This window comes from Arachis ipaensis, chromosome B10 (genome assembly GCF_000816755.2).
Source record: "Arachis ipaensis cultivar K30076 chromosome B10, Araip1.1, whole genome shotgun sequence".
NCBI classification, from domain to species: Eukaryota; Viridiplantae; Streptophyta; class Magnoliopsida; order Fabales; family Fabaceae; genus Arachis; species Arachis ipaensis.
In genome coordinates this window covers 103974984-103982410 of record NC_029794.2, presented here as the reverse complement: position 1 = coordinate 103982410, position 7427 = coordinate 103974984, and the positions used below count along the sequence as shown (strand labels likewise).

The 7427-nt window shown below is 38.1% G+C and overlaps 1 long non-coding RNA gene across 1 annotated transcript in view; it reads left to right on the top strand.

Annotated features, from left to right (window-relative positions):
• Window positions 2027-7427, top strand: part of LOC107622227 — an 11733-nt gene continuing 6332 nt past the window's right edge. The window contains exon 1 of the long non-coding RNA XR_001616137.2: window positions 2027-2038. This is a non-coding gene — a long non-coding RNA (uncharacterized LOC107622227). The remainder of the gene's footprint in view (window positions 2039-7427) is intronic.

The following is a 7427-nucleotide window of genomic DNA, read 5'->3' as shown; positions in this document are numbered from 1 at the left end:
TTATTTTATTTAAATTTTCGAATTCTTCTCTTTCTCACCCCCTTCTATTTATTTATTCATCTACTAACACTTCTCCTCCACCCAAAAATTTGAACCCCATCCCCCTCTCTGTGTTCGAATTTTTCCTCTTCTCCTTCTTACATTCTTCTCTTCTTATACTTGCATAAGGAATCTCTATACTGTGACATAGAGGATTCTATATTTTCTTTTGTGTTCTCTTCTTTTTCATATGAGCAGGAACAAGGATAAGAACATTCTTGTTGAAGCCGATCCTGAACCTGAAAGGACTCTGAAGAGGAAGCTAAGGGAAGCTAAAGCTCAACTCTCTGGAGAAAATCTTATAGAAATTTTTGAAAAAGAAGGAGACATGGCCGAAAATAATAACAATGCAAGGAAGATGCTTGGTGACTTTACTGCACCTAATTCCAATTTACATGGAAGAATCATCTCAATCCCTGCCATTGGAGCAAACAATTTTGAGCTGAAACCTCAATTAGTTTCTCTGATGCAACAGAATTGCAAGTTTTATGGACTTCCATCCGAAGATCCCTTTCAGTTCTTAACTGAATTCTTGCAGATCTGTGATACTGTTAAGATCAATGGGTTGATCCCGAGGTCTACAGGCTTATGCTTTTCCCATTTGCTACAAGAGACAGAGCTAGAATATGGTTGGACTCTCAACCTAAAGATAGCCTGAACTCTTGGGATAAACTGGTCACGGCTTTCTTAGCCAAGTTCTTTCCTCCTCAAAAGCTTAGTAAGCTTAGAGTGGATGTTCAAACCTTCAAACAAAAGAAAGGTGAATTCCTCTATGAAGCTTGGGAGAGATACAAAGAACTGACCAAAAAGTGTCCTTCTGACATACTTTCAGATTGGACCATCCTAGATATATTCTATGATGGTCTGTCTGAGCTATCAAAGATGTCACTGGACCATTCTGCAGGTGGATCCATTCACCTAAAGAAAACGCCTGCAGAAACTCAAGAACTTATTGACATGGTTGCAAATAACCAGTTCATGTACACTTCTGAAAGGAATCCTGTGAATAATGGGACGCCTATGAAGAAGGGAGTTCTTGAAATTGATGCTCTGAATGCCATATTGGCTCAGAACAAAACTTTAACTCAGCAAGTCAATATGATTTCTCAGAGTCTGAATAGAATGCAAGCTGCATCCAACAGTACTCAAGAGGTATCTTCTGAAGAAGAAGCTTATGATCCTGAGAACCCTGCAATAGCAGAGGTGAATTACATGGGTGAACCTTATGGAAACACCTATAACTCCTCATGGAGAAATCATCCAAATTTCTCATGGAAGGATCAACAAAAGCCTCAACAAGGCTTTAATAATGGTGGAAGAAACAGGTTTAACAATAGTAAACCTTTTCCATCATCCACTCAGCAACAGACAGAGAATTCTGAGCAGAATCCATCTAGCTTGGCAAATATAGTCTCTGATCTATCTAAGGCCACTTTGAGTTTCATGAATGAAACAAGGTCCTCCATTAGAAATTTGGAGGCACAAGTGGGCCAGCTGAGTAAAAGAGTCACTAAAATCCCTCCTAGTACTCTCCCAAGCAATACAGAAGAGAATCCAAAGAGAGAGTGCAAGGCCATAGATTTAACCATCATGCCGAACCTACAAGGGAGGGAGAGGACATGAATCCTAGTGAGGAAGACCTCCTGGGAAGTTCAGTGATCAATAAGGAGTTTCCCTTAGAGGAACCAAAGGAATCTGAGGCTCATCTAGAGACCATAGAGATTCCATTGAACCTTCTTCTGCCCTTCATGAGCTCTGATGAGTACTCTTCTTCTGAAGAGAATGAAGACATTACTGAAGAGCAAGTTGCCAAGTACATTGGTGCAATCATGAAGCTGAATGCTAAATTATTTGGTAATGAGACTTGGGAAGATGAACCTCCCTTGCTCACCAATGAACTGAATGCATTGGATAGGCAGAAATTACCTCAAAAGAAATAGGATCCTGGTGAATTCCTAATTCCCTGTAACATAGGCACCATGAACTTTGAGAAAGCTCTGTGTGACCTGGGGTCAGGAATAAACTTAATGCCACTCTCTGTAATGGAGAAACTTGGGATCTTTGAGGTGAAAGTTGCTAGAATCTCATTAGAAATGGCAGACAACTCAAGAAAACAGGCTTATGGACTAATAAAGGACGTGTTAGTAAAGGTTGAAGGCCTTTACATCCCTGCTGATTTCATAACCCTAGACAGTGGGAAGGATGAGGATGAATCCATCATCCTTGGAAGACCCTTCCTAGCCACAGCAAGAGCTGTGATTGATGTGGATAGAGAAGAACTAGTCCTTCAACTGAACGAGGACAACTTTGTGTTTAAAACTCAAGGATCTCCTTCTGTAACCATGGAGAGGAAGCATGAAAAGCTTCTCTCACTGCAGAGTCAATCAAAGCCCCACATTCAAACTCTAAGTTTGGTGTTAGGAGGCCACAACCAAACTCTAAGTTTGGTGTTGAACCCCCACATTCAAACTTTAAGTTTGGTGTTGGAAGGTTCCAACCTTGCTCTGATTATCTGTGAGGCTCCATGGGAGCTCACTGTCAAGCTATTGACATTAAAGAAGCGCTTGTTGGGAGGCAACCCAATGTTATTTAATCATATCTATTTTATTTTCTCTTTGTTATTTCATGTTTTATTAGGTTGATGATCATGTGAAGTCATAAAAACTACTGAAAAATAAAAAACAGAATGAAAAATAACATTAAAAACAGCACACGCTGGAGGAAAGCAATCTGGCGTTTAAATGCCAGAAACAAGCATCTGTCTGGCGTTTAACGCCAGAAACAGGCACCAAGCTGGCGTTTAACGCCAGAAACAAGCATCTACCTGGCGTTAAACGCCAGAAACAAGCTACATTTGGGCGTTTAACGCCAGAAACAGGCAGCAGTCTGGCGTTAAACGCCAGGATTGCACAGCAAGGGCGTTTTACACGCCTAATTGGAGCAGGGATGTTAAGTCCTTAACCCCACTTGATCTGTGGACCCCACAGGATCCCCTCAGGATCTGTGGCTCCACAGGACCCCTACATTTTCTTCTCTCCTCTTCACACCTTTTCATAACACTCTTCCCTAAATACCCCTCACCAATCACCTCAATCACTCTTTCTCATCACCTCTTCACCACTCACATCCACCCTATCTTCCCCATAAACCCCACCTACCTTCAAAATTCAAACTAATTTTCCTCCCAAACCCAACCCTACACCCCCCCCCAACTCCTATATAAACCCCTCACTCCTTCTTCATTTTCACACAACACAACCCTCTCTTCTTCTCCTTGGCCGAATACATCTTCTTCCCCCATCTCCTCCATTTTCTTCTTCTTCTACTACTTTCTTTCTTCTTTTGCTCGGGGACGAGCAAACATTTTAAGTTTGGTGTGGTAAAAGCATAGCTTTTTGTTTTTCCATAACCATTAATGGCACCTAAGACCAGAGAAACCTCTAGAAAGAGGAAAGGAAAGGCAATTGCTTCCACCTCTGAGTCATGGGAGATGGAGTGATTCATCTCAAAGGTCCATCAAGACCACTTCTATGAAGTTGTGGCCAAGAAGAAAGTGATCCCTGAGGTTCATTTCAAGCTCAAAAAGAATGAGTATCCGGAGATCCGACTTGAGATCCAAAGGAGAAATTGGGAAGTTCTCACCAACCCCATTCAACAAGTCAGGATCCTAATGGTTCAAGAGTTCTATGCAAACGCATGGATCACTAGGAACCATGATCAAAGTGTGAACCCGAATCCAAAGCATTGGCTTACCATGGTTCGGGGGAAATACTTAGATTTCAATCCGGAAAATGTAAGGCTGGCGTTCAACTTGCCAATGATGGAAGAGAACGCACGCCCCTACACAAGAAGGGTCAACTTTGATCAAAGGTTGGACCAAGTCCTCATAGACATATGTGAGGAAGGAGCTCAATGGAGAATTGACTCAAGAGGCAAGCCGGTTCAACTAAGAAGGCTTGACCTCAAACCAGTGGCTAGAGGATGGTTAGAGTTCATTCAACGCTCAATCATTCTTACTAGCAACTGGTCTGAAGTTACTATAGACCGGGCCATCATGATCCATAGTATCATGATTGGAGAAGAGGTAGAAGTTCATGAGATTATACCTCAAGAACTCTACAAGGTGGCTGACAAGTCCTCTACTTTGGCAAGGTTAGCCTTTCCTCAACTCATTTGCCACCTCTGCAATTCGGCTGAAATTGACATAGAGGGAGACATCCTCATTGAAGAGGACAAGCCCATCACTAAGAAAAGGATGGAGCAAATAAGAGATCATGGACCTCAGCAAGAGCATGAGGAAATTCCCCACCATGAAATCCCTGGGATGCCTCAGGGGATGCACTTTCCCCCACAAAATTATTGGGAGCAAATCAACACTTCCCTAGGAGAATTAAGTTCCAACATGGGACAACTAAGGGTGGAGCACCAAGAGCACTCCATCATCCTCCATGAAATTAGAGAAGATCAAAGAGCTATGAGGGAGGAGCAACAAAGACAAGGAAGAGACATAGAGGAGCTCAAGAGCACCATTGGTTCTTCAAGAAGAGGAAGACGCCACCCTCACTAAGGTGGACTCATTCCTTAATCTCCTTGTTCTTATTTTTTTGTTTTTTTCGTTTATTATGCTTCATGTTTATCTATGTTTGTGTCTTTACTATATGATCATTAGTGTCTGAGTGTCTATGCCTTAAAGTTATGAATATGAATCTATCACCTTTCTTAAATGAAAAATGTTTTAATTACAAAAGAACAAGAAGTACATGGTTTCGAATTCATCCTTGAAACTAGTTTAATTATTTTGATGTGGTGACAATACTTTTTATTTTCTAAATGAATGCTTGAACAGTGCATATGTCTTTTGAAGTTGATGTTTATGAATGTTAAATATGTTGGCTCTTGAAAGAATGATGAAAAGGAGAAATGTTATTTGATGATCTGAAAAATCATAAAAATGATTCTTGAAGCAAGAAAAAGCAGTGAATACAAAAACTTGCAGAAAAAAAAGAGAGAAAAGAAAAAAATGACAAAAAAAGGAAAAAGAAAAAGAAAAAGCAAGCAGAAAAAGCCAAAAGCTCTTTAAACCAAAAGGCAAGAGCAAAAAGCCAATAGCCCTTAAAACCAAAAAGCAAGGGTAATAAAAAGGATCCAAGGCTTTGAGCATCAATGGATAGGAGGGCCTAAAGGAATAAAATCCTGGCCTAAGCGGCTAAACCAAGCTGTCCCTAACCATGTGCTTGTGGCGTGAAGGTGTCAAGTGAAAACTTGAGACTGAGCGGTTAAAGTCAAGGTCCAAAGCAAAAAGAAGAGTGTGCTTAAGAACCTTGGACACCTCTAATTGGGAACTTTAGCAAAGCTGAGTCACAATCTGAAAAGGTTCACCCAATTATGTGTCTGTGGCATTTATGTATCCGGTGGTAATACTGGAAAACAAAGTACTTAGGGCAACGGCCAAGACTCATAAAGTAGCTGTGTTCAAGAATCAACATACTGAACTAGGAGAATCAATAACACTATCTGAATTCTAAGTTCCTATAGATGCCAATCATTATGAACTTCAATGGATAAAGTGAGATACCAAAACTATTCAAGAGGCAAAAAGCTACAAGTCCCGCTCATCCGATTAGAGCTAAGTTTCATTGATATTTTGGAATTTATAGTATATTCTCTTCTTTTTATCCTATTTGATTTTTAGTTGCTTGGGGACAAGCAACAATTTAAGTTTGGTGTTGTGATGAGCGGATAATTTATACGCTTTTTGGCATTGTTTTTACACAGTTTTCAGTATAATTTAATTAGTTTTTAGTATATTTTTATTAGTTTTTAATTAAAATTAACATTTCTGGACTTTACTATGAGTTTGTGTGTTTTTCTATGATTTCAGGTATTTTCTGGCTGAAATTGAGGGACTTGAGCAAAAATCAGATTCAGAGGTTGAAGAAGGACTGCAGATGCTGTTGGATTCTGACCTTCCTGCACTCAAAGTGGATTTTCTGGAGCTATAGAACTCCAAATGGTGCGCTCTCAATTGCGTTGGAAAGTAGACATCCAGGGCTTTCCAGCAATATATAATAGTTCAGACTTTTCCCGAGTTTAGACAACGCAAACTGGCGTTCAACGCCAGTTCCATGCTGCATTCTGGAGTTAAACGCCAGAAACAGGTTGCAAAGTGGAGTTAAACACCAGAAACAGGTTACAAACTGGCGTTCAACTCCAAGAGAAGCCTCTACAGGTGTAAAGCTCAATGCTCAGCCCAAGCACACACCAAGTGGGCCCCAGAAGTGGATTTCTGCATCAATTACTTATTTCTGTAAACCCTAGTAACTAGTTTAGTATAAATAGGACTTTTTACTATTGTATTTACATTTTGATCAGTTTTATGCTATCTTAGACCTTTATGGGGGCTGGCCATTCGGCCATGCCTGGACCTTCATCACTTATGTATTTTCAACGGTAGAGTTTCTACACACCATAGATTAAGGTGTGGAGCTCTACTGTTCCTCACGAATTAATACAAAGTACTATTGTATATGTTATTTTTTTATTTATTTTTTTGTAAATATTTTTTTAAATTTTTATCACACTGACATCCTTATTAATGCACTTTATCTATAACATAAATTTATTGTTGTTAATCATCAATTTTTTAGTAATAAGCATTTTTTTAATTTTAATGAAATTTTTTTATTATTATTGTGATAAAATATATGACCTCCATAATTTAAAATTCTTCCACTATTAACTTTTTTTTCTTTTATATTTCCTTTTTGTTTTCTTTATTTGTTCTTTTAACATTGTTTTTTCTGTCAACTTAATTTCTAAATCTTACTTTGATGTAGACTTTAAATTTGTATCTTTAATAACCTCACTATTTCATTAACACCCCATGCTAAGTACAACAACAACAAAATAATAAGAATTCAAAAAGAACTAATATTAATGAAATGCAAGAGGAACAAATAAACAACTCCGGTCAATGATAATTTCCTTGAATACTAATATTTATAAAAGATGGTTACTTAGTATCAACATCCAAATCTATTATATCCTATTTAATTTACAGCTATAGATCTTCTTAATATTTGAGTACAGCTAAATATAATTCTTTCTATTAAAAAATTTGTTCATGATAATTTTCAAAGCTTCATGCATAGAGTACAAATTTTATCTCTTATAATGCACTGTATATTAATTAATTAATTTATTTTCAAGAGAATATCAACTGCAATAAAGTAAAATAATAATGGGATAAAATTTTGTTATAAATGAAAGTATATGAATAAATATTTGTGTATGATAGACAATTAAAAAGAAAATGTATTTACAAAAAAAATAAAAAAATCTAAAGGTATGTTTGTCTCTTTTTTTTTAAAATTTTGTCCTTCCCTCTA